The sequence below is a fragment of the Arvicanthis niloticus genome, chromosome 4 (genome assembly GCF_011762505.2).
Source record: "Arvicanthis niloticus isolate mArvNil1 chromosome 4, mArvNil1.pat.X, whole genome shotgun sequence".
Taxonomy (NCBI): Eukaryota; Metazoa; Chordata; class Mammalia; order Rodentia; family Muridae; genus Arvicanthis; species Arvicanthis niloticus.
In genome coordinates this window covers 4,594,727-4,622,642 of record NC_047661.1, presented here as the reverse complement: position 1 = coordinate 4,622,642, position 27,916 = coordinate 4,594,727, and the positions used below count along the sequence as shown (strand labels likewise).

At 36.6% G+C, this 27,916-nt stretch overlaps 1 long non-coding RNA gene across 2 annotated transcripts in view; it reads left to right on the top strand.

Moving 5' to 3' along the window:
• Positions 1–27,916, top strand: part of LOC117707673 (uncharacterized) — a 452,126-nt gene that overhangs the window by 190,165 nt on the left and 234,045 nt on the right. The window contains exon 3 of one of the 2 annotated variants that reach the window (XR_013109711.1): positions 1,295–1,354. The exons of the other annotated variant lie outside the window; for it this stretch is intronic. This is a non-coding gene — a long non-coding RNA (uncharacterized LOC117707673). The remainder of the gene's footprint in view (positions 1–1,294; positions 1,355–27,916) is intronic. 2 annotated transcript variants of the gene reach the window in all.

The window sequence follows — 27,916 nt, the reverse complement described above, 5'->3', positions numbered from 1 at the left end:
TGCATCCTGGGCATCCACATTCACTGTTGGTTGTTATTTTCTTGTAGCCCATTAGTACATTTTCTAAAGTCTTAAAATAGGTTTCAATCAAGAAAGAAAATTGATTTTGTTTTTAGTGGTATAATTACTGAAAATGTGTGTGTGTGTGTGTGTGTGTGTGTGTGTGTGTGTGTGCGCATCAGCAGACAACTATTCACCTTATTTTGAGGCAAGTACTCTCACCAGGCCTGGAGCTTGCTGGCTGACTAGCAAATGAGCCTCACAGACCAATCTATTCCCTTCTCCTCAGAACTTGGATTATAAGTGTATACCACCATGCTTGACTCGAGTTCTGGAGATCAAGTCATGTGCTTATAGTTTCAAAGCATCTTCCCAGTGTTTACCTCTATTTTAAAAATTATATTAAAACCAGTTTATATAAAATTTCAACTTGAGAATATAGAGAGCATGATATATAAATACTCAGAATATACTGGTGTAATTGGATGAAATACTACATACAGACAAGAAGTGGTATTTTATAAAATTATGGAAGTTCAGGACTGACACATGTTACAATTAAGTGTTATTGCACTCATTATATGTACACTAGAATTTCTTGTCTTCTCTATCTTGGCTCTCTAGCCACTGATTTATATGTTATTGACTGGGTTTCTATTTTCTTAACAGATATTTTATAATACCCTCTCCTATCCTGACTGAAAATATCTATCCTTGAAACTAATCTTTGGATTAATTGACTTCATTCTCATAAATTTTAACCATGTATTTGTTAGCATGTTTCAGAGATGGAGACACCAAAGGACACAAAACAATCTTTCTAGAAAAATCTCAAAATCCATTTCTATAAACAGGTAATTAATGTGGCGGAGGAAGTGGTGATTGAGATACTTGCAATACCATTATGTGACTGGAGGTTTTGAGATGTTCATTAATTTGCTTGCAGGCCCTTCATCATCAGAATAAAAGACTGTTTAATAAAAAGTAGATGACATCTTACAATTCAACTTCTAATGTAAGGTGACTGTCCTAATGTGCTTGTTTACAGTAAATACAAGAGTAATTAGGATTAAGCTGCAAGGTAGATTTATACACAACACAGGTTTAATCTGTCCTGACCTGTCCATGCAAATGTATAAATATGGATTCATATAAATAAATGTGGTTTTCAAACAATACTAGGATTTATTAATTACCAGAAATAAGTTAGTAGTTGTATTAGTTTATTCATTACAAACATTTTCAATTTTGACATATATTAATTGGTAATTTTGAATTTTAAACGTCTTTCCAGAAATGGAGAGATAGCTTCGTGGAGAAAAGTACTTACTACTCAACCATGGGACCTAGAGAGGTGAGTTTGATCCTCAGAATTCATATTTAAAGAGCCTGGATATGATAACATGCTTCCAGTCCCAATGCTGGAGAGACAGACAGATTGCCAAGACTCACTATCCATCCAGCCTCACCTACATAGGGAGCCCCAAGCTAATGGGAAACCCCAGGCCAATGTCTCAAAAACACAAACTGTTGTTGATATTATTAGCATACAAAATCTCACAGCAATCTCCCTGATCTATGACCCTGACAATCTTTCTGCACCCTCCTCTGCAACATTCTCTAAGTTTTACATGTAGAGGTGTTTTATTTTTGCATTTTTTAAAATGTGGGAAAATCAGACATCAAGAGGCAGCATGTCTTTCTGGAATTCATAGTTCACTAGTTATGAAATTATTTTTCTACTACTTTACTTCTTACATATATGTCCTTGATATATCTGTATTTATATCTCTATCTCATCATCTATATTTGTATCCATATCTATATCTATTTATCTATATATCTATTTTGATTTCTAGATAAATAGATATATGAACAGGGATCAATAACTCTGCATTCTGATTAGCTGTGATTCTCTGTAGTGGACTCTGTTGCAAAGAGAAATTTTCTTGATGAAGAGTAAAGACTACGTTTATCTGTGAATAAGGTACCAAATTGTTCTAGATTGTTATTAGAGATTATGCTGATTTAACAATTTAGTTGTTGGATATTTTTCTCCAATAGCCCATAAGAGTTAATGTAGGCTTAGAATTTTCAGAAAGTACTTTAACAAAAGTTCTTAAAAGCTTTAACCTTTCTTCTAGCCCTGAGTAAAGGTAGGGGAGAAAGATGGTTAATAGGACAATGGGGAACGTGGACCTGCTTAGAAGTAGTTCTTTGGGATAATTCCAAACATGGATCCATAGCAGCAGTTAAGTAGAATCAGCAAACACCAAACACAAATCAGTAGCAGCAACTCCATCAAGAGGAAACCACCAAGTTAGCACATGTCTGAAGATACAGCAAGAAACAGCTGGGATACCACAAGAAGTTTCTTAGTTTGCTTCTCTCTCTGAAGTCATAACAAGCAAAGATCAGGGAAGAACAATGAACCATTGCAAGATGAACAAATGCAATAGCATCATTCACTGTTGGGTTCTACCTCTACTTCTAATATCACATGTCCACTCAAATGTCTGCCTTAGGAGAACATCATCTCATGTGTCTGTTTCAACAAAACATTCTCTTCCTTGTGTGCTCCAGTAAAACATCCTCTCCTAAGACAGTTTCCAGAAAATCATCACATGATATAACTGAATCTCCAAAGAAACCGGAAATTTTTACTTCATGTTAAGAATATGACTGTCCAACATTAGTTGAACAAGAATGACACCAATGAAAGTGCCAAAGTAGAGGAACAATCCCACAAGGATACAACCCTACATAAGGACTATAGGCAACTGAGGAAATCTGGGAGTAGGTGAGATGGTCTTCCCCAGAGAAGAGCACACTAATAATGGCAAACCATCAGCCTTAAAAATATAGATGCATGTGACATTATATGGACTGAACAGGGCATAGTTAAGAAGATATGTATATGCATAAGTCTTCCAACAGATGTATCTATACACACGGTAACGAAGTTTCTCATTTACAAATATTCACTTCATTTCCAGTTATTGTTTTTGTTCTTTGATCTATGATTTCTATTTCAGAAGTTTATAAAAGGTTATCTTATTGAATTTATTCAGTTAGTCTGTAATAATAATATATATTTAATCTGTCTCATTTTACATGATGAGGGCACTGTAGAATTTGGGTCCAGAATTCATCATTATTTTTAACCAGCTATTTATTTAAGATTTGGAGTATCTTTTTTTTTTTTTTTAAATTAAATTTTTTTTCTACTCATTCACTTTACTTCCCACTCTTTCCCCCTCTCCTGGTCAATCCCTCAATCAATCCTTTCCCAATCCCTCCTCTTCTTCTCCTCTAAGTTGGTAGGGTCCTTCTGTGTATGCCCACTACCCTGAGACTTCAAGTCTTTGTGAGACTAGATGCTTCCTCTCTCACTGAGGCCAGACTAGGCAGCCAGGCTAGTAGAACATATTCATGTATAGGCAACAGCTTTTGGGATAGCCTTAGATCCAGTTGTTCAGAACACACATGAAGGTCAAACTTTCTTTCTGCTATATATGAGCTATTTAATGTTTGGAGCATCATTTCTTATAAATTAAAAAGCAAGAACAACATAGAAGGGCTCCTATTATTAAGGTGGCTTGATTCTCTTTTCAAAGAGAAATTTTCATTGTGTAATATTACAAACAGATATGTTTTTGACAATACTTTGGTATCATGGGAAGTCTGATGTATATGTGTATATAGTTTGCATTTTCCTGTGAATCAACTCCAGATGATTTAGTGATTCTGTGTTTCTGTAAAAGTCTGCAAATTCCTGAAGTAATTCCCTCATCCTAAAAAAAATCATGCAGCTATGCTTAACCAGTATTCCCCGAGCCATGGTTCATGCCTGATGTTCTTCACCACACAGATCATCCTTGACAGGAATAGCAATAGATATGAATTTGAAGGGAGCCTACAAAAGGAATTTGTGGGGGAAAGGCATTTTTACATATCAATTTATGCTTTAAAGGGACCTGAAAATATAGCCTTTAATTTCACTCTTGACATGAAACTAAAATGTTGTTCCCACTTTAGGGATGGAGGAAGCAAGGCTAAAGTGTGACAACTTGGAATTTATGGACCAGAAGCTTGCATTGGCCCTTCATAGTTAAATACTCTTTTTCATGTTAAATGTTTGCTAAAACCAATTTTCTGCATTTTTTACTTATAAGGAGATACCTATGCTTGAACTTGCTGTATATAAAAAGAATGTGGTAAGTAGTAAACTATGAATTCTAGAAAGACATGTTCCCTTTTGAGGCTTGATGTTCTCACATTTAAAATGTAACAATAAACCCAAATCACACTCAGGTACAATCCAATTTCTACATCCATGTGTCATTGTAAAAATTTGGCTCAAAGCTGCTTCTCAGACTAACAGGTGCATTCATTATGTCTGCCTTCCAGGCAATCTGGTCAGGTCCACACCATTTGCAGTTTGCCACCACACTGTAGGCTATGCATTCCAAAACCCTCCAGGGTTTCTTCTTGTTGTAGGGATCTACTTTGATTAATCTTACAAAAACAGTTTGTTCTAGATATTTTTGTTTATCTTCTCTTAACTGTTTCTTGCTTGGAGGCTTGATACACATTGCTTCAGTGCTTTTTGGGAAGTCTATGTTCAAAGGTGTTTCAGTTATAATATATTATCAAATGCTTGGAAATAAACTCAACATGTAGGCTTCATGTCAGAAGTCAATTTGCTTAACAAACAAAATAAGGAATTCAGAATGGTTAAAAGTTAAGCTTTAGGAAAATGTACATATAATAATTATTGGTCTATTTCAATAGCTGTGTGTTTTGCTCTAAGGATGATAAGAGCTCGAGTTTGGGTCCCAAAGATTTGGATTTTGGTACAGGATTGATGAGCAAGTAACACATTTGCATTATGGCTTTGTCTTTATCAATGAGAAATTGAAGCAAATGATATTGAGTAGGAATGCCAATAATAAATTGTTTACATTTATTTATGTTTGGGGTGTTATATATGCATGCACGTATGTGTGCACATGTGTTTGTGTGCCTGCATGTGTGTGTGTGTGTGTGTGTAGACCAGAGGAGGGCAGAAAGAAATTGAATATCCTGTGCCTGATTCAGTTGAAATGGAACTGAACCTGAACTGCTGATGGTAAGAAAAGTCTCAACAACCCTGCTGCCTCTGTTCTGCAGCACGGCTAGAGTTGCAAGTAAACATGTGACAAACTGTAATTGTTTTTTACATAAATTCTGGAGATTTAAAACCAGGTCTTATGCGTGTGCAGAAAGCCTTCTTAGCCATTAACCCATTTTATTCACTCAGAAATAACTTGGCTTTTCAACAACTTTCCTACTCATTTTAGATAAATCCATCTTCTTCGTATTTCAAAGTGTGAAACTGCATTTTGTTGTGATCATATAGAAAGTTTAAATGAGACCTAGAATTTTCTTTGATGAATCAATCACCCTGAATCCAAATGTTTGTCTCTCAACTTAACTTCTGAATTTTCAGTTTTCTATTTATTTTAAACTGTGAATTGATTATATAAATAAAGTCTGAAGTTAATGTAAGTCTTCAAACATTATAAGTTTTTTTTTGTATTCTGTACTGTGGTATGAGCTAGGAAGTTTTCTCTAGTCTTATGCTGTGGTTGTTGATATAGATTCCTTTCAGGATTCTGCCTAACCCTCTGTACCACCTGATTCAGTCTGCACTTCAGAGCAGAAACCATAAGCAACCTTTTTATTGTGATGGGACTATACACTATTGGAATAGAATTTTGCTGTTTTATTTGCAGCTTACCACCTGATAAATGCTAGATCATGAGTCAAAATCATAAACATGAGGTGTTATAGTAAGAAAGCTTTTCATTGTTTAAAGTTACATCTGTCTTTTTAGGCATATTCGCCAGGGAAAACAAAATTTGAATGTGTGCCTGAATACTAGCGGTTTCTGGAAATGGTAGCGCCTATCCATTTTTTTTTTAAATAAAGGCTTTCTATAAATGGCTCACATAACCAGTTATTTGGCTTGAAATGGTCTCCACATGAAAATACCTGCTTTAATGTCAAAGCAGGAAATAGTGAAGCTTTGCTGGAGTCCCAGGGTCTAGCAGATATACTATATATTTAATTTCATGGCAAAAGGAAGTTTATTACAGAAAATCTGAAAGAACTGCCTTCTCAGCAAGGTCATCTCTCTTATTTTATTTAGTCCTTTTTGTATAGCATTTTAAGCTTTGTCTGCATGTGCCATTAAAAAGGTGCTCTTTTGTTTGAAGACAATACTGACAAATAAACCAGCAAACATATTTCAGTGGTATTTTGGGATAAAAATTCAAGGGATGGTCATAGCTGTTGTCAGTAGCACAGGAGCTTAGCCTTGGTAGTGATTTGGACTTTACTAAACATAGACAATCTTGGTGAGCTTATTTTTTTATTGACAAATTGTTTTTAAAAGTCTCTATCAATGTACTAACTGATCTCTTTGTAATTGACTGACTAATATAATAAAAATGGCCATGTTGCTGAAAGCAATCTACAAATTTAATGCAATCCCCTATCAAAATTCCAACTCAATTCTTCACAGAGTTAAAAAGAGACATTCTCAAATTCATTTGGAATAAGAAAAAAAAAACAAAATAGTGAAAACTATTCGTAACAATAGAAGAACTTCTGGGGTAATCACCATCCCTGACCTCAAGCTTTACTACAGAGCAATACTGATAAAAGCTGCATGGTATTGGAACAGAGACAGGCATGAAGATCAATGGAATAGAATTGAAGACCCAGAAATGAACCCACATACCTATTGTCACTTGATTTTTGATAAAGGAACTAAAACCGTCCAGTGGGAAAAGGGTAGCATTTTTTAACAAATGTTGCAGGTTCAAATAAAGGACAACATGTAGAAGAATACAAATCAATCCATTTTTATCTCCTTGAACGAAGCTCAAGTCCAAGTGGATAAAGGACCTTCACATAAAACCAGATACAAGGAAACTAATAGAAAAGAAGGTTGGGAAGAACCTTGAATACTTGGGCACAGGGGAAAACTTCCTGAACAGAACACCAACGGCTTATACTCTAAGATCAAGAATTGACAAATGGGACCTCATAAAATTGCAAAGGTTCTGTGAGACAAAGGACACTGTCAATAAGACAACACAGCCAACAACAGATTGGGAAAAGATCTTTACCAATCCCACATCTGATTGATATGTATATAAATATATATATATATATATACATTGTACATACACAAAGAATATATACAAAGAATATATATATATGTATATATATATATTTAAGAAATTAGACTCCAGACAACCAAATAACCCTATTAAAAATGAGGTACAGCGCTAAACAAAGAATTCTCAACTGAGGAAATTCAAATGCTCAAGAAATACCTAAAGAAATGTATCCTGATATAATGTCAGGAAGGGCATTCTTAATCATCAGGGAAATGCAAATCAAAACAACAATGAGATTCCACCTCACACCAATCAGACTGGCTAAGATCAAAACCTCAGGTGATAGAAAATGCTGGGGAGGATGTGGAAAAAGAGGTACACTCCTCCATTGTTGGTGGAAATGCAAGCTGGTGCAACTGCTCTAAAATCAGTCTGGCAGTTCCTCAGAAAACAGGACGTAGCATTATCTGAGCACCCAGCTATACCACTTCTGGGCATATACTCAGAAGAAGCTCCAACATATAACAAGGACATATGTTCCACTTTGTTCATAGCAGCCTTATTTATAATAGCCAGAAGCTGGAAAGAACCCAGAGGTCCTTCAACAGAGGAATAGATACAGAAAATGTGGTACATTTACACAATGGAGTTAGCTATTAAAAATAATGAATTTGAGAAATTCTTAGGTAAATGGATGGAACTAGAAAATATCATCCTGAGTGAGGTAACCCAATTACAAAAGAACACACATGGTATTGCACTCACTGAAAATTGGATATTATCCTAAAAGTTTGCAGTATCCAAGATACAACTCACATTCTACATGATGCTCATAAAAAAGGAAGACCAAACTGTTAGTTTTTGGTCCTTCTTAGAAGGAGTAACAAAATACTCACTGGAGCAAATATGGAGACAAAGCATGGGGTAGAAACTGTAGGAGGGGTTGTCTGGAGACTGTCTCATCTGGGAATTCATTCCATGTGCAGTCAACAAAGGTAGACCCTGATATGATGTCAGGAAGTGCATCAGGAGCCTGATATAGCTGTCTCCTTAGAGGGCTGCCAGAGCTTGACATATACAAAGGTAGATGCTCACAGCTAATCATTGAACTGATCATTGGGTTCCCAATGGAGGAGTGAGAGAGAAGACTGAAGAAGCTGAAAGGGTTTGTGGCCCCATTGGGAGAGCAACAATACCAACCAACCAGTGATCCGAGGGTCTAAACCACCAGCTTGAGAGCACACAGGGAGAGACCCATGGCTCCAGCTGTATATGTAGGGGAGGATGGTATTGTTGGCATAGGTGGGAGAGGAAGTTCTTGGTCTAGTGAAGGCTGGATGCCACAGTGTGGAAGAATTTTTGGGTGGAGAGGTGGGAGTTTGTGGTGGTTGTAGGGACATCCTCATTGAAGCTGGAGGAGGGGGGATGAGACAGGGGTTCCTGGGTGGGAGGGAAATGGGTAAAGTGGATCACATTCCAAATGTAAATAAAATATCCAATAAAAAAGAAAACATCTCATTAAATGTTACAGCATTGATGTCTAATGATTAAATTTAAATATACGAGTTTTTCATGAATCAGTTCTCAATTGACATAGATGCTAATTGCACCGAAACAATAAATATCATCCCTGTATTAAAGAAACAATGATAATTTGAACAAATACTCATAAATTTACTTTTAAATTATTTTATTTATTAGATGAATGCTCTGGTTGCATGTATTTATGTGGACAGTGTGTCTTGGTGCCTATGGGGGTCAGAGAGGGTATTAGATTTTCTTGAACTGAAGGTATGGTTGCTTATAAGCTAACATGAGGGTGCTGGGAAACAAACCTGGAGCTTCTGCAGGAGCTACAAGTATACTTAACTGAGCAGCCATTTCTCCAGCCTCATGAATTAACTTTAAACAGTGTAGTAATGATAATCTCAATTAGTATTGTATTTCCAAAGGTTTGCCAAGTATGGGTACATACCTTACAAAAGATAATATGGTCTTTACAACAGCTATGCAACATGCCCAAGATTGTGCAATTTGTATTGGTTCCTACATCTTTCCAACTCTAATGTCTGTAATTAGTTCCTGCCCCCTCTCATCATATTTATTAGAATGAGTTAATGATTTGCTACAATGACTTATAGACTGTGGTCCAGATAATCTAACAATGGCTGGGTATGAATAGAAAGTTAAGTCCACATGACTGGTAGTGTCAGTTGGTTTTGGAATCCTGAAGTAGACTCTAATGTCAGTGAAAAAATGGAATTGCTAGCAAAGCAAGAGGAAGCAGGAAAAGAAAGAAAGCTTCCTTTATTCATGTCCTTATATAGGCTTCCAGCAGAAGGTATTGCCCATATTAAAGTTGTGTCTTCCTCCCGTAAGTCCAAGAGTAAAGGCGTGTCTTCCTGACTCAAGACCAGGATTAGAAGTGGATCTTCCTACTTCAAATTAAGTAAAAATTCCTCATTTGCATCCTATTTTATTTTTTGGACTTTAGGTATTTTCAAATGTAAAGAAAAACCACCACACTGCTACTTTATACTTTCCTAGAAAAGGTTCAATTCTAGATATAATGAGTGTATTTCTTTTAAAAGAAATATATAATCATGGGCAAATCTCATATTGAGAACTAAGTTTTGAAACTAAAATTTAATTGACCCAGTCTAACTTATCATTATGAGAACACAGTTGGATATTAAAAGTTTTGGTTTGTCCTTTAATACTGATTAATGGTACCTCATAAGGTATGATTTCCTATCATCTTGTATATAGAACTAAAGAAATGGCTCAGGAGGCATTATCCTGAATAAAATGTGCATGTGCAATGTGGAATGCAAGCATTATGAGTTGTCCACTAATATTTAAATATACTCTATCCTGAAAACTTCTAGAAAACAGAGATATTCATGGTTTGGATCACATGAATCCCCAAAGGTCTGTATGTTATAGTCTTACTGCCTATTGAGTATTAGGGAAATGTAAAAAAAAATGTCTATAAAGAATGTTTTGGATCAGTTGGGAGGTAATGACACATGCCTTTAATCCTAGCACTTGATGGGTAGGGGTCAGAGTCATGTGATCTGAGTTCAAGACCACCCTGGTCTCCAGGACAGCCAAGGGTACACAGAGAAACCCTATCTCAAACAAACGAACAAACAAATGAATGCATATGTTAGATCATTTGGAGGTTCCCTCTGAAAGGAGATGATGATACATTATCCCCTTCTTCTTTCTCTACTTTACTTCTTAGACATGAGGTAAAAGATTCTATAAATTCTACAACTAGGAAAAGGCAAACAGCAACAATTTAAAAATCCAAAAAATAAATTTTGTGTGTAATTTAATTATATTAAATATTTGTTATAGTGACAGGACTCTAACACAGTGACAGAGAAACTCTTTCAAACAAGTCATAGTTCTACTCTCTGGGTCTGTAATTAGCTGTATTATCAATGTTTAAAATACTTTTGACAAAATTTCTGACAGAAGCAAGTTAAGAAAGGAAATAGTTATTTTGGCTCATGGTTTCAATTTAATATGTTGAGAAAAATTCATGGCAGAGTTTATGGTGGCCAGAGCATATGGAATGGCTTCACAAATTTTGTTGGATAAGCAAGCAGAGAACAGAGCCAGACTATATCCTCAAAGAGCTATCCTCTGTAACCCAGTTCTGACAAACAGTCTCTACAACCTCACAAAATAGGGGGTTACCAGCTGGGAACATGACACTATAGGGGATATTTCTTTCTTTCTTTTTTAAAATCTATGTATGTATGTATGTATGTATGTATGTATGTATTTATTTAAAACTCCAGATTTTATTCCCCTCCTGGTCCACCCTCACACTGTTCCACATCCTAAACCTCTTCCCCTCACACTGTCTCCACGAGGAGATCAACACCTCCATCCACACCCCACTATACCTCTAAACTCCCAGGGTCCTCCAGTCTCTTGAGGGTTAGCTGCATTTTCTCTAAATGAACCCAGGATGGGCAGTCTTCTGCTATATATGGGTTGTACATAAACCATATCAGCTGGTGTATGTTCCCCGGTTGGTGGTTCACTGACAGATCTCTGCTGGTCCTCCTACAGGGTCACCCTCCTCCTCAGCTTCATCCAGCTCTTCCCTAATTCAACCACAGAGGTCAGCCACTTCTGTCTATTGGTTGGGTGCGAATATCTGCATCTGACTCTTTCAGCTGCTTGTTGGTGTTAGGTCTTTCGGAGGATAGTCATGAGAGGTCCCATTTTGTGAGTGCTCCATAGCCTCAGTAACAGTGTCAGGCCTTGGGGTCTCCCCTTGAGCTGGATCCCAGTTTGGGCCTGTTGCTGGACCTTCTATTTCCCAGGCTCCTCTCCATTTTCATCCCTGCAGTTCTTTTAGACAGGAACAATTATGGGTCAGAGTTTTGACTATGGGATGGCAACCCATCCCTCACTTGATGCCTTGTCTCTCTGCTGGAGGTAGACTCTACAAGTTCCCTCTCCCCAGTGTGTCAAGGCCAGGACTCAAAGTTGACTTTTGATTTAGCAGCAAAGAGGCCACTGTGATCATCCTACACACTATTTTTCAAGATGGTAGAAAGGAATAAAAGTCATTGGTTACAGAGAAACCTAAAGGTTAGCAGTCAAAGTAATGACACATAACACATTATACATAACACATTGAGAATGTTTACTGAAAGAGTAGAGACCAGAAGATTGGGTTAAAGACTTCGTTATTTATTTGTCTGTTTTACAAATGCTGTGAATATTTATTATGTAATTTCTAGAAAAGATATACAATTGTGTAATAAGTTTGAGTAATAATTTTGGTAATTTAGTCAGTAAGAGTTGATGGGCTCTTGACATATTGAAGGGAAAAAAAAATAACATTTACAGACATGTTTACATTTTTCTTTTGAGTAATATGACTGATATGTACCTAAAACTTTTTAGTTTATAAGGAGCTATTCTTACTTGTACCTAATTGTTTTGGGCAGAAAACTTTCCTTTTTGTGAATGTGTTTTATTTTGTGCATAAAAAGTGTTTGGCCTTCATGTATGTTTGCATACCACATGTGCAACTGGTTCCTGTAGAAGTCAAAAGAAAACATCAAATACTCTATAACTGTACTTAAAGATAGTTGGAACTGCATTATAAGTACTGGACTCAAACCTGTGTCCTGTGGAAGAACAGCCAGTACTCTTGACTAATTTCATTAAAGTCTTGACAGAATTCCTTAATGGCACAAGTTGACAGGAATTAAAAAGGTTAATAATTGTAAGTATATGGCCACTATAATATAGTTAACTTGCCTTGAATAACAGGTAGACACTATCCAATGGAAGAATGTGGATTATTTATTTACGTTATTTTTAGGGATTAGGCGGTATAATCACAGAAAGGTGGGACAACTGGCCAATGCTGTCAAAGTCTATTAACACCAAATCCAGGTCTGCTAATCAGAAAGCTTGGATTACCCCAGAAATTCTATTGTCACAGACTAAGGGATGATTATTGTTAAAATATTTTCCTTGCAAGCATGAAACCTTGAGTTTGATCACCATAATCCACAAAAAATCTCCACCCCCCCCCAAAATCTTGACATAGTGACAAACATTTATAATCCTGCAGCTAAAGAAGTGGAAATAGAAAGATCCCTGAGATCCAGTGTTAAGTTCCAGAGTAGTGAGAGACACTTCCTCTGAATACAACAACAAGGGTGGATGGCACCTGAGAAGTGACACCCATACTTGTACCCTAGCATTATTGTGTAATTGCACACACATGTACAAGCACACATCTGCACATACACACTCCCATACACAGAGGACCACCTACACACACACATACATGCAAACACACACACACACACACACATACACACACGAGAGAGAGAGAGAGAGAGAGAGAGAGAGAGAGAGAGAGAGAGAGAGAGAGAGAGAGAGCGCCCTATTGAGTACTATTGAGTAGAGGTTTAAAGTAGACATATATTACTGACTGTAGAGACAAGCCAGATTTGGATCTTAACCTTTAGTCTAATTCCTTTGACCATGTTAACATTTTCACCAAGCAAAAGGAACTCACTTAGTCAATGAGAAATGGTATCATCCAAGTTCAGTCTGTTTGATGTTCTAGTTTTGTTTTTCATTTCATTTCCTTTAAACTAAATGAGAAATGCACAAAATACCTTTAGAGCTACATAGCTAGACCCTGTTGGTGAGAAAGTATCCAGTTAGAACTGAAGATAGGACACTGAGTAGAACTATCATTTTATAGTAACTGTGGTCCCAGACTTTCTTAGGATGATTCTACTTATAATATTTTCAAATATTTGAAGATCTGAAAACAAGTATTCAGTAGAAACCAGCAACCATTTCTGGGATAGTGATAAAGATCAAGTTCATGTGAAGCAGCAATGAACTGGCGTGTTTCCTCAGCCATGAGGTCACAATGTCACAACAAATGTCCTTCAATGAATTGTATTGCTAAGCTATATAGTTGGAGGTTACATTTATTAAATAAATTTCTGTCTTATGATGGATAGGGTGTTAGAAGCTGACATTTAGCAGAAAGTGGCTATCAGCTTTGCAGCCATCTCAAGCCATATACCTTGACGTGAGACTTGTTTTTCAACAGCCTACAACAGCTGAAGCACACTCTGATATCCCACATATTTTTTTTTTTTTTTTTGCTGTTTACTGCCCCCAGCTGCAAGGCGCATGTGGTATCCATGCCTGCAAGGCATGTGGTTCACGTGCTGTCCACATGCTATCCACGTGCTATCCATGCCATACATGCCTGTAAGGCACATGTGGTATCCAAACCTGCAAGGTGCACGGTGCACGTGCTATACAAGCTATAGATGCCTGTAAGGCTTATGTCATATCCACACCTGCAAGCCATGTGGTATTCATGCACCTACAAGGCACATGGCAAAAATGTATAAATACCCCAGATTTCCCTTCAGTAGAGAGAATACAGGAGAGAATATGGGAGACAATGAGAGAGACAATACAGGAGAGAGAGACACACACAATAAACGAGACTTGAGACTTGATCAGACCCTCTGTCTTGTCTCCATTCTTCGTGTCGCTTGCCCCATACTCTCTCTCTCTAGACTAGGACCTGTGGAATAGAGTGGGCCATTACAGTTTGGCCACCCAATGTGGGGCAGCTCGGGCATTACAGTTTGGCACCCAAAGTGAGGCTCCAGTAAGTGTTACAATAGGGTTTGTCCTGGCTAATTCCTATCATAAGTCAAGTAACACACACACACACACACACACACACACACACACACACGCTCACACAAATGGGATTCATTATGATCTAGCACTGAAAGTATCCTCCAAGTCGCTAGGCTACTAATTCTTACTATTTTAAGCAATTTGGTATACCAAATTCCTTTCAACCATGTGCTCTCCCTTTTTGTACATGAAGAAAGGGATGAGATTTTTCACTTCTAATAGATATTTCCACCCTTGAATGAAGCCCTTAGCTCAACTGCAGTTTTAGGATACAGTTTACATAGTTCAGTAGGCAACTAGTAAACTTGAGTAATGATCTTGTTCTTTTACCTTTCAGATATATATTACCTCCACATTTCTGTGTTTATTTCAGTTTTTAAAATTCACGAGCAGTAAGTATAGGAAATGACAGTGGCTAAAGATATGGCTCTACATTCCTGGTAACTTTGGTTAAGTTAATTAAAATTTCATGAGGAGAAGTATATAATTAGTGTTCTCCTGAACCTACTAGAATGTTTGAAATAAAGTTTAGGAATAGTGCAGTACCTCTCATCAATTTACTATTTGCGCTAATTTTATTTAAACTGTTAATGATATACAAGTAACCGTAAACAGCTATGAAATACTGTGTTCCACAGGCTAAAGGCTTTGCTCAAAACCAAAGTAACTAAACAAACAAACCCAAACATACAAACAAACAAAGAAAAAAATATTCATAGTAAACCCTTTTCTCAATGATTGATTTGAAGGTGATGATCAGAAAGACCGTATGTAACTTTAGCAGACTCTTTAGACAGTTACTTCATCAAGGCTATTGATAGTATACTCTGATATGTAAACTAACCAGTCAAAGGAAAATCACTATTTTTAAGACATTTTGGGGCTGCATAGATTAAAGACACAGGCATATCATCGAATTGAGCTTCTCCAAGTACCCTCCAAGTCTGGAGTCATCCACCATCACCCTCTATAGAAAGCCTACAAATCAGCTTTCAGAAAGATCAGTAGTGGATCAGAGACCTCCATTTTTCTGTTTAGCAAAATTTTCTAATAAAGTTTTTTTCCGTGTCTTAATAGCTTGTCTTTCTTTGTAGTTTGCTTGTTGTCCAGTCAATACTTTTACTGACCCAGAAAAGCATTTGGAGAAAGAGTGAGTCTTGAATAAGAGAGTGAAGTAAGGTTAATTACATGTGACCTACTCAGGATGCTAAGCTGGATGAAATGAAGTTCCTATATTTGTCTCAACAATCACTCCCTATTTTTGAATTTTGAACCTGGAAGCATCTTTTAGCTAAGTCCTTGAATAACAATTGCCAGAGGAGAATAGTAGACAATTCCAGAAATAGATACCACTGACCATTTTTATTTAGCTTGATCCAACTTAATATTCTCTTTTTTTCTAAGATGAGAATGGGACAGTACTTCCTGATGAGGTATTAGTCATGATGGGCAGATGACAAAAGATGACATAAGATAGTTTAAAGGTTGGAAAGCGGTGTCTGTTGAAGAGAGAATTCTAGAAGCTTAGAAATCACTTAGTAAAAGCCATTGCAGCAGACCTACCTGTTTACCATGTTTGACTGTGACAGGTAGAAAGTCAAAAGTTTTTTTCCCAGATTTTAAATTACTTTAGATATGATTAAAAGTAGAAGGTAAATTTGAACCTTAAAGTTAAATTGGATTTTCAATATATGGAGTCATCTCCTGAATTATGTATTTTATAATGAAGTACACTCTTGGTATAATTAAGGCTCCTTAATTCACAGATATATGTTACTTTTCACATCACTGAACACTCAAGGGCCTCTAAATGAGTCAAAGACTGGAAGGTTGTGATTTTCCTTACAAGTGGATTTTGCATTGGCCTTTGTGGAGAAGCAAGTCTGCTGAAACATTAAAAGGACTATTTCAAATGCTGAAACCTGCTTACTGTTGATAAAGCAATTGCAGAAACCATACTAAGCATATCATGAAACCAGATAAAGAAAAAACCAGAATATTAAATCAGTGCTTAACAAAAATTACCTGCTAGTTCAGTTCATAAAGCTCATGACCCACACATTATGAAATAACATATTAATCACCAGAAATTAAATGAGATAACTAAAGTTTTAATCATTTATCAGTTATATAAAACATTGATATATAAATTTCACTATCAAAATCATCCTTCAAAAATCACTAGTGTTTGTTTTCACTTATATGAATTTATAAATCACTTTATTTTGCCCTTTTAATTACTTATTGTTTTTATATCAGCATGGATAATTTAAAACACACTTTGAATAGTAAGACAGTTTTACGATAAAAAAGAGGGTGAAAAAATGAGATAAGTAAAAGTAATTTATCCTAAACAGATAATTATAATTTTAAGCATGATAATCCCTAAAAAGTGACCGCTGTGTGGTCTGATAAAGATTTTGGTTCTCAAAGTACCAAGCCAATCTTACTCAACACATAAATTTGACAAAATCTTCTTAGGAATTTCTCAATATAAATAGCATCATTATTACCTTCTACAGAGTTCTTTTTTTTTTTTTTTTTGAAGGTAAGTAAAGGAAAATATTTCAAACTTGCACATCTTTTTTTCACTAAAAGCTTTTAGGAAGATTCTTCACTGAATATCTGCTATGTGCTAGATGTCAGAAGTGACAAGACATCAGCATTAAGAGGACCCAGGCTTATTGTAGGCACTGTCAATCTCTTGCTGGATTCAGAGGAAAACAGTTGTGATATTCAAGAGAACTGAGGAGTGGCCAGTTCTGCCTGGAGTAATGGAAGATGAAGAACTTTGACCAGGACATAAAAACACATTGAGCTGAGCCTTTAAGGACAAATGGAAATTCATCAAAGAATGGTCAGGGGAGAAGGAAACAGAGGGTACAGAAAGGAGCCTATTCAAATAACAAACTGACTTTAAAGTGGAAAAGACTTTATTTTTAATTAATTAATTTATTTATTTATTGTGATAAGAGAAGACCAGTATCTATATTTAAGGTGCTTGATCACAGCTTCTAGCAGACAGACATGCTCAGTTAGGAACTATCTTGAGATAATATCCAGAACACTGAGTACAATCTGAAGCCAGCCATGACAGCTTTCTTCATAGTTTCTCAAGATCCATGAGATAATGGAGTCTTTATCTGAGCTTTGATCCCAGAAGAGCATTTCTTATGAGCTTTTTTTAAAGCTTTTTTTTTAAAATTGGATATTTTATGTACATTTCACATGTAATCTCCTTTCCCCATTCCCCCTCACACCCAGAAACCCCCTATCCCATCCATCATACTCATGCTTCTATAGGATATGCCCCACCCACCGCCAACTCCACCTCCCCACCCACAATTTCTCCAACACTGGGAGGTCCAGCCTTCACTGGACCAAGAACTTCCTCACCCACCTATGCCTGACACAGTCATCCTCCCCTACATATATAGCTGGAGCCATGGGTCCCTCCCTATGTTCTCCCAGGTTTAGACTTAGGGAGCTCTGGTTGGTTGGTATTGGGGCCACAAACTCTTTCAGCTCCTTCAGTCTTCTCTCTCACTCTTCCATTGGGAACCACATGACCAGTTCAATGGTTAGCTGTGAGCATCCACCTATGTAAATTTCAGGCTATGGCAGCCCTCTAAGGAGAGAGCTATATCAGGCTCCTGTAAGCATGCACTTCCTGGAATCCACATCAAGGTCTACCTTTAAGGATTGCACAAGGGATGGATACCCAGGTGGAATGGTCTTCAGACGGCCTCTCCTCCAGTTTCTGTCCCACACTTTGTCTCCATATTTGTTCCTATCAGTATTTGTAACTCCTTCTAAGAAGGGCCAAAGCACCCACACTTTGGTCTTCCTTCTATATGAGCTTCATGTGGTCTGTGATATTGGATATTGCGAGCTTTTAGGCTAATAATATCCAACTACCAGTGAGTGCAATACCATGTGTGTTCTTTTGTAATTGAGTTACATCACCCAGGATGATATTTCTAGTTTTATTCATTTGCCTAAGAATTTCTCGAATTCATTATTTTTAATAGCTGAGTAATACTCCATTGTGTAAATGTATCACATTTTCTGTATCCATTCCTCTGTTGAAGGACCACTGGGTTCTTTCCAGCTTCTGGCTATTATAAATAAGGCTGCTATGAACATAGTGGAGCATATGTTCTTATTATATATTGGAGCATCTTCTGGTTATATGTCCAGGAGTGGTATAGCTGAGTGCTCAGGTGATGTTATGTCCAATTTTCTGAAGAACCGCCAGATTGATTTCTGGAGTGGTTGTACCAGCTTGTAATTCCACCCAAAGTGGAAGAGTGTTCCTCTTTCTCCGCATCCTCACCAACATCTACTAATACCTGAGGTTTTGATCTTGGCCATTCTGACTGGTGTGAGGTGGAATCTCAGTGTTGTTTTTATTTGAATTTCCCTGATGACTAAGGATATTGAACATTTCTTTAGGTGCTTCTGGGCCATTCAAGTTTCCTCAGTTGAGAATTTTTTGTTTAGCTCTGTACACCATTTTTATTGGTGTACAGGGGTTATTTGGTTGTCTGGAGTCTAATTTCTTGAATTCTTTATATATTAAATATGAGCCCTCTATCAGATGTAGGATTGTAAAGATTTTTTCCCAATCTGTTGTTTGCCGTTTGATCCTATTGACAGTGTCCTTTGCCTTACAGAAGCTTTGCAATTTTATGAGGTACCATTTGTCAATTCTTGATCTTAAAGTATAATCCATTGGTGTTCTGTTCAGGAACTTTGCCCCTGTGCACTTAGGTATTTGAGGGTCTTCCCTACATTCTATTCTTAGTTTCAGTGTATCTGGTTTTATGTAAAGGTCCTTTATCCACTTGAACTTGAGCTTTGTACAAGGAGATAAAAATGGTTCAATTTGCATTCTTTTATATGTTGTCCTCCATTTGAACCAGAACCATTTGTTGAAAATGCTGTCCTTTTTCCACTGGATGGTTTTAGCTCCTTTGTCAAAGATCAAGTGACTATAGGTGTCATTTCTGGATCTTCAATTCTATGCCATTGATCTTCCAGCCTGTCTCTGTACCAATACCATGCAGTTTTGTTTTGTTTTATCACTATTGCTCTCTGTAGTACAGCTTGAGGTCAGGGATAGTAATTCCTCCAGAAATTCTTTTATTGTTGAGAATAGTTCTCACTCTTCTGTTTTTGTTTTTGTTTTTGTTGTTGTTGTTGTTATTCCAAATGAGTTTGCAAATTGCTTTTTCTATCTCTATGAAGAATTGATTTGGAATTTTTATGGAGATTGCATTGAATCTGTAGACTACTTTTGGCAAGATGGCCATTTTTACTAAGTTAATCCTGCCAATCCAGGAGCATGGGAGATCTTTCCATCTTCTGAGATCTTCTTCAATTTCTTTCTTCAGAGACTTGAATTTCTTGTCATACAGCTCTTTTACTTGCTTGGTTAGACTCACTCCAAAATACTTTGTATTATTTGTGACTATTGTGAAAGGTGAAATTTCCTTAATTTCTTTCTCAGCCTGTTTATCCTTCAAGTAGAGGAAGGCTACTGATTTGTTTGACTTTGTTTCATATCCAGGCACTTTCATGAAGTTATTTATCAGGTTTAGGAGTTCTTTGGTGGAAGGTTTAAGGTCACTTAAGTATACTATTATATTGTCTGCAAATAGTGATATTTTGACTTCTTTCTTTCCTATTTGTATCCCTTTGATTTCCTTTTGTTGTCTAATTGCTCTGACTAGGACTTCCAGTACTATATTGAATAGATAGGGTGAGAGTTGGCAGCCTCTTCTAGTCCCTGAACTTAGTGGGATTGCTTCAAGTTTCTCTCCATTTAGTTTGAAGTTGGCTACTGGCTTGCTGTATATTGCTTTTACTATGTTTAGGTATGCGCCTTAAATTTCTGATCTTTCCAAGACTTTTACCATGAAGGGTTGTTTAACTATGTCAAATGCTTTCTCAGCATCCAGTGAGATGATCATGTGTTTTTTTTCTTTGAGTTTGTGTATATAGTAGGTGACATTGATGTATTTCCAAATATTGAACCATCCCTGCATTCCTGGGATAAAGCCTACTTGATCATGATGGGTGATTGTTTTGATGTATTGTTGGATTCAGTTTGCAAGAATCTTATTGAGTAATTTTGCATTGATATTCATAAGTGAGGTTGGTCTGAAGTTCTCTTTCTTTGTTTTGTTTTTGTGTGGTTTAGGTGAGTGTAACTCTAGCTTCTTAGAACAAATTGAGTAGTGTTCCTTTTGTTTCTATTTTGTGGAATAGCTTGAGGAGAATTTGTATTAGGTCATCCTTGAAGATCTGATAGAACTCTGCACTTAAACCATTTGGTCCTAGGCTTTTTTTTTTTTTTTTTTTTTTTTTTTTTTTTTTTTTTTTTTTTGGTGGGGAGTTAATGACTGCTGCTATTTCTTTAGGGGTTATAGGTATTTGTAGATGGTTTATCTGCTTCTGATTTAACTTTGGTACCTGGTATCTGTCTAGGAAGTTGTTTATCTTATCCAGATTTTCCAGGTTTGTTGATTATAGGCTTTTTGTAGTAGGATCTGATGAGTTTTTAATTTCCTCAGTTTCTGTTGTTATGTCTCCCTTTTCAGTTCTGATTTTATTAATTTGGATACTGTCTCTGTGCCCTCTGGTTAGTCTGGCTAAGGGTTTATCTATCTTGTTGATTTTCTCCAAGAACGAGCTCCTAGTTTTGTTGATATTTTGTATAGTTCTTTCTGTTTCTACCTGGTTGATTTCAACCCTGAGTTTGATTATTTTCTGCTGTCTACTCCTCTTTTGTGTATTTGCTTATTTTTGTTGTAGAGCTTTCAGGTGTGCTGTCAACTTGTTAGTGTATGGTTTCTCCAGTTTCTTTTTGTAGGCACTTAGAGCTATAAGGTTTCCTGCTTTTATAGAGTCCCAGAAGTTTTGTTATGATGTGTCCTCATTTTCCTTAAATTCTAAGTGTTTAATTTCTTTCTTTATTTCTTCCTTGACAAAAATCATCATTGAGAAGAACATTGTTCAGTTTCCATATGTATGTGGGCTTTCCATTGTTTTTGTAATTATTGAAGACCAGCCTTAGTCTGTGGTGATCTAATGGGATGCAAGGTATTATTTCAATCTTTTTGTATCTGTTGAGGCCTGTTTTGTGACCATTTATATGGTTTATTTTAGAGAAGGTACCATAAGGTGCTGATAAAAAGTTATATTCTTTTGTTTTAGGATGAAATTTTTTATAAATATCTGTTAAACTCATTTGTTCATAACTTCTGTTAATTTCATTGTGTCTCTGTTTAGTTTCTGTTTCCATGATCTGTCCTTTGCTGGGCGTGGTATTTTGAAATTCCCCACTATTTTTGTTTGAGGTGCAATGTGTGCTTTGAGCTTTAGTAAAGTTTCTTTTATGAATGTGAGTGCCCTTGGATTTGGAGCATAGATGTTCAGAATTGAGAGTTCTTTTTGGTAGATTTTTCCTTTGATGAGCATGAAGTGTCCTTCCTTATCTTTTTTGATTACTTCTGGTTGAAAGTTGATTTTATTTGATATTAGAATGGCTACTCTAGCTTGTTTCTTGGGACCATTTGCTTGGAAAAAAAATTTTCCAGTCCTTTACTCTGAGATAGTATTTGTCTTTGTCACTGACGAACCTTTCCTGTATGCAGCACAATTCTCAGTCCTGTTTATGTATCCAGTCTGATAGTCTATGTCTTTTTATTGGGGAACTGAGTCCTTTGATGTTAAAAGATATTAAGGAAAAATGATTGTTGCTTCCTGTTATTTTTGTTATTAGAGGTTGAATTATGTTTGTGTAGCTATCTACTTTTGGGGTTGTTGGAATATTACTTTCTTGCTTTTTTTAGGTTGTAGTTTCCCTCCTTGTTTTGGAGTTTTTCATCAATTATCTTTTGAAGTGCTGGATTTATGGGAAGATATTATATAAGTTTGGTTTTGTCATGTGATATCTTGGTTTCTCCATCTATTGTGATTGAGAGTTTTTCTGGGTATAGTAGTCTGGGCTGGCATTTGTGTTCTCTTAGGGTCTGTAATATATCAGTCCAGCATCTTCTGGCTTTTGTAGTCTCTGGTGAGAAGTCTGGTATATTTCTTATAGGTCTGCCTTTATGTTACTTGACCTTTTTTCCTTATTGCTTTTAGTATTTTTTCTTTGTTTTGTGCATTTGATGTTTTGATTATTTTCTGGTCTAGTATTTAGAGTTCTGTAGGCTTCTTGTATGTTCATAGGAATCTCTTTCTTTAGGTTAGGGAAGTTTTTCTCTATAATTTTGTTGAAGATATTTACTGGCCCTTTAAGTTGGGAATCTTCACTCTCATCTATACCTATTATCCTTAGGTTTGGTCTTATCGTTGTGTTTTTTTGTTTGTTTGTTTGTTTGGTTGGTTTTTTTTTTCTTCAGGTACTGAAGACTTTCACTTTTTAAATTTTATTTAATATTTTATTTACATTTAAGATGCCATCCCCTTTCTCCATTTCCCCTCCCTAGAAAACTCCTGTCCCATGCCCCCCTTTCCTTTTTGCTTTTATACAATTTTTTAAAATGTTAATCAAAGGATTTATAAGTTTAGTAATGCTCAATCAGAAGCGTAACCCAATACCCAGCTTAGCTATAAAAACTATCTTTGACTGGTGGAGACCTGTGAACATCTGCCTCCATGCCCCCTCTCTCTTTCTCTCTCTCATCACCTAGCTTTTCCTCTCCTTCATCTTCTCTCCTTACTCCATCTCTTCCTCTCAGTACTCCTTTCTGGATGTCTTCAGTTGGGAGCTTTTTGCATTTTGCAGTTTTTTGACAGTTGTGTCAATGTTTTCCATGTTATCTTGTGCACATGATATTCTCTCTTCTATCTTTTGTATTCTGTTGGTGATGCTTCCATCTATAACTCCTGATCTGTTTCCTAGGTTTTCTATCTCCAGGCTTGTCTCCCTTTGAGATTTCTTTATTGTTTCTACTTCCATTTTTAGATCCTGGATTGTTTTGTTCAAATTCTTCACCTGTTTGGTTGTATTTTCTTGTAATTTTTAGGGGGTTTTTGTGTTTCCTCTTTAAGGGCTTCTACCTGTTTAATTATGTTCTCCTGTAATTCCTTAAGGGACTTATTTATGTCATTCTTAAAGTTCTCTATCATCATGAGAAGTGATTTTAGTTCTGAATCCTGCTTTTCTGGTGCAATGGATTGTCCAGGGCTTGCTATGGTGGCAGAACTGTGTTCTGATGATGCTAAGTAACTTTGGTTTCTGTTGCTTATATTATTGTCCTTGCCTTTCGCCATCTGGTTAACTCTAGTGCTACCTGAACTCATTGTCTCTGACTGGAGCCTGTCTTTTCAGTTATCTTGCTTGTGTCAGAGCTCTGCAGAGTCCAGCTGTCTCTGTGATCCTGTGATCCTGAGCTCCTGTGTGGAAGAACTCTTGGGACTCAGGGTGCCTCTGGGATCCTGAAATCCTGCTGCTCTGAGTGCAGTGGTTCCTCTAGGATGGCTGAGGATATGGTGTCTTCACGGGAGCAGACCAGCTAGGTGTTCAATTGTCTGAGTGGAGTGGCTCCTCTAGAATGGCTCAGAACAAGTTGTCTTCACAGGGGCAGACCAGCTAGGTTTCTACCCCAGCCTAAAGGACCAAGTGAAAGGCAGAAGGGGAGCGGTATTCTGGAGAGCTGGGATCGGCTGGCTGATGGGTCCTGAGCACCCCAGGCTCTCAGTTGTAGGTCTGGGGCTTAGAATAGTAAGAGGGGGTTCTTACCTGCTTCTCTGAGTGCAGTGGCTCCTCTAGAATGTGTCAGGATATCGTGCCTTCACAGGGGCAGACCATCTAGGTGTCTGCCCCAGGTAAAAGGACCAAGGGAGGGAAAGGGATGGAAGGGGAGTGGTATTACAGAGGGGTGGGGTTTGGGTTGCTGATGAGTCCTGAGCACCCCAGGCTCCCAGTTGTAGCTCTGAGGAGTAGGGTAATGGGAGAGGGTTCTTACACACTGCTCTGAGTGCTGTGATTCCTCTAGAATGGCTCAGGATATGGTGTCTTCACAGGAACAGACCAGCTCATAAAAGATATAAATTGTATTGTTTGCATTCTCAATTCACAGAGCATCTCCTCAGGAGTGTTAGGAAGTGAGTGTATGACTCTTGACACATCCCACCCCCCCCCCCTTCTCTAGATACCTCTTACTCAGGTTTCAATTCAAATCACCTTTTTCTACCACAAAAGGCCTTGAGGAAATTGTTCTTCTCATAGCCTTGCACATGTGTTCTCCCTGTAATTTATTCTTGGAGCATGGCTCCATGCTTCTCTGTAAGTTTGGAAAGCACAGATTCATGGCTTACCACTGTTACTTCAATATTTTTCAGATACTTGTTTAATGAATTAGTTTATTGGAATCACAGAGTTCTTTATCTTTAACATCCTTAAAATTTCTCCTTAAATTTTCTCAAATAATTTTTTTTAGCTTTCTTCAGAAATAAAATTTTGGGGGAAACTAAATTTAGGCATTCTTAGATATAGTTGTGCTTTAAAACACACTTCAATGTATATAATATTATAATAAGTATAAATAGGTATATATACATCATTGCCACACTGCTCTTCATAAGACAAATTTTCTCATGGAAATCAAAACTCTAGTAGTTAAAAGTTCTGTTTTCATGACAGAGTATATAAATATCTTTCTTCTTCTAGTGTCCACATACCTAATGGAAACAGAAATGTAATTGCTATGAATCATGTATTTCTTACCTTAATCCATGTAGAAGGCAAAAAGTATACATTTGAAGAAAACAAATAGAAGGTTGCCATGGTTACGTAGGTGGGAACACTTATCTAGTACCACCTGGAGTTTTGTTTCTATGGATATCTTAGTTTAAGGTAATAAATAAGTTTTATTAAAAACAAAAGTGAGATAAGTAGTACATAATTTTCTGTAATAGACAAATAAGACCATAAATAGCTATTTAGATAAACCCAAGAATTATTCTTATCTGCTGATACAAAAATACTTTTTTTTTGTAATAAAATAGACTTGTTCATCTTCCTTTCAGCCCCAAATGCTGAGAGTTATAATCTCCTTGATACTCTGTCCTGCATGCTTCCCAGTGAGAACTCCTTTTATTGGGATGGTGAACCAAAAGCAATGGATGCAGCAGAAGACCCTGAACCCTGGCATTTCCTGGAAAGAAACAAACAAGAAGGAAAAAATGATCATAATATTTTCTGTTTTTCCTAATAACTCAAATGCTGAAAGTACAGATTGTTAATTGCATATTCTACTTTCTTAAAATAGCTTCTCTCTTCAGCATTCGGACATATGTAAATAGAATAGTTATTTTACTTTTCAAAAACTGATTCCACAGTGCAGCTTTCTATTCTTGTTTGACCTCATCATGCTTACCTGGGCTTTCGCTTCTTCTCTAACAGTTCTTGAAATGCTTCTTTTATTACTATCTCTCACCATTTAAGAGCTCAATTACCACTGTTGGGGACAATTTCAGTGTTCCAGGTTGCCTTCTCATCCTGCTGAAAATGGCACATTCATCTTTTGAAAACAAAGTTCCAATTGTATCACATCTCTGTTTTTTCCCTTCAGTTCTTCTTGTGTGAGGAATAAAATTCAGGCATTCTAAAAGAAGTCTTGGAACCAAACGTCATGAATTTGCCACAGTATCTAGCTCTCCTAACCTCTCTGAATCTTGGGCACTGGAAAAATCCACCTATCCAGTGCTCACAGCCCAGACTCAGATGCTCCCCAGCTCTGTGACTTAGCTCCTTTGTCCTGACTCCTTTCAATGCGACCTTTTTGCTTCTTGGTGTTCTTCTTGGAAGCATCTCCTGAAGAGTCATCTCCTGACTACTGCTGTTCTGAACAGTGCCTGCAGCAGTAACAAACTGTTTTACAAGTTAAACAATCAAACTAACTAACAAAATTTTGGCAATTTTGTATAACTAATACAAGTTAGTTAATTTCAAAGTTTATTTTTCAAGTGGGTAACATGTTCAAGGTATCTAAAACAGGGCAGTTACAGTGTTAGTTACAGAAAAAAAGAAAAACCATCAAAAATCATAGTTTTGTTTGACAAGTAAGACTTAATTGTAAGTGACAGAATAAAAACCTAAAGATTTTCTATATTTCAATGTTGTGACTGCTGTGAATGAATGAAAAGGGTTGGGGTTTTGTGAAAGGTATTTTATTTGTTTCCTATTTTTCTGGTACCTCAGCTTCTCCATCTTTTCTGTAATTCTGTATGTCTCACAGTGTGAGTGTTGTGTGAGCTGGATTTAAGTGGTAAATGTAGTCATTCAAAGAGTTATAAAAGACTTTCAGATGTTTTTAATATCTCTCCCTCCAGTTGATAAACATGATACGAAAAATATATAACAAAACTCCCATGTTACACTTTATGAAATTAGCTTACATATTCCGCAGGTCTTATACTCATTATGTTTTTTCTCTTTTAGAAGGAGAAAGGAATACCATTGATTGTCCGAATATTGAATTTTGCTGGAACTTTATGGATATTATTTCTTTAGATGACAATCATCTCAGAAAGACATTTTTATCTTGATTTACACATTAAAAACCAGAGACCCAAATGGCAACAGGCAAAGATGCATTTAAACCTGGCATTTCCAGTGTCCTCGCTTTTACACCACACAGCCTCCTGCTTGTGTTAGACTGTAGACTCCTGAGAAGCTGAGACCGACAGTAGTTTTGTTGCTCTTCCCAGTAGCTTTTAACACAGTGCCTTACACAGAATATGCTTCCTGCATAATTTGTCTAAGGAATGAAGAACCAAAGGAGACCAGCAAACATTTCTTTGTTCAAAGAAATCAAATGAGCATTAACGCATAAAGCCCTTGAAGAATAAATAAGCCATCTGAAATTATAATGTCAGACACATTATTACATTTCACAGTTTTTCACAGTTTGCACATTCCAATTGATCCATGAAATAATTTAATTACATAGATTACTGCATTATGATATAGTTTGGTACTGCTATTTTCCCCAATGTGTTTTCGGAGAGAGATAAATTCTTTCTCAGAAAGGAAATACATAGCAGAAGAGTCTAAATAAAGATGAAAGGGCTTCCAGTACACTCTTCCACCACCAGAACGGTACTGACTAGTTCACTCTAGCATCTTTTAATGAATTTGCCCAGAGTTGCTTCAGTCAAGGAATTTCTATCCAGTCTCGGGAACACTGGAGAAATTGAGATATTTTAAATGAAAAATTACGATGTCTAACTTATTCTTTAATAATACATTTACACAGGAAATTCAGAACCTTAAAATGGTTCTCTAACACATTTCATATTTAGTCTTGTATAATGTCGGTAGAATAAAATTAGTGGTTTTTTTATTCAAGTAATTCATAATTATCAATATTTGGTGTCTTTATATAAGTTGCATGCCCATGTCCTTTAGTTATAAACCTCCTAACTTTGTACAGCTAGTTAATATTTTTAAGTACTTTTAAAAATTATCTTTATGGATCATCTAGTTTTAATAC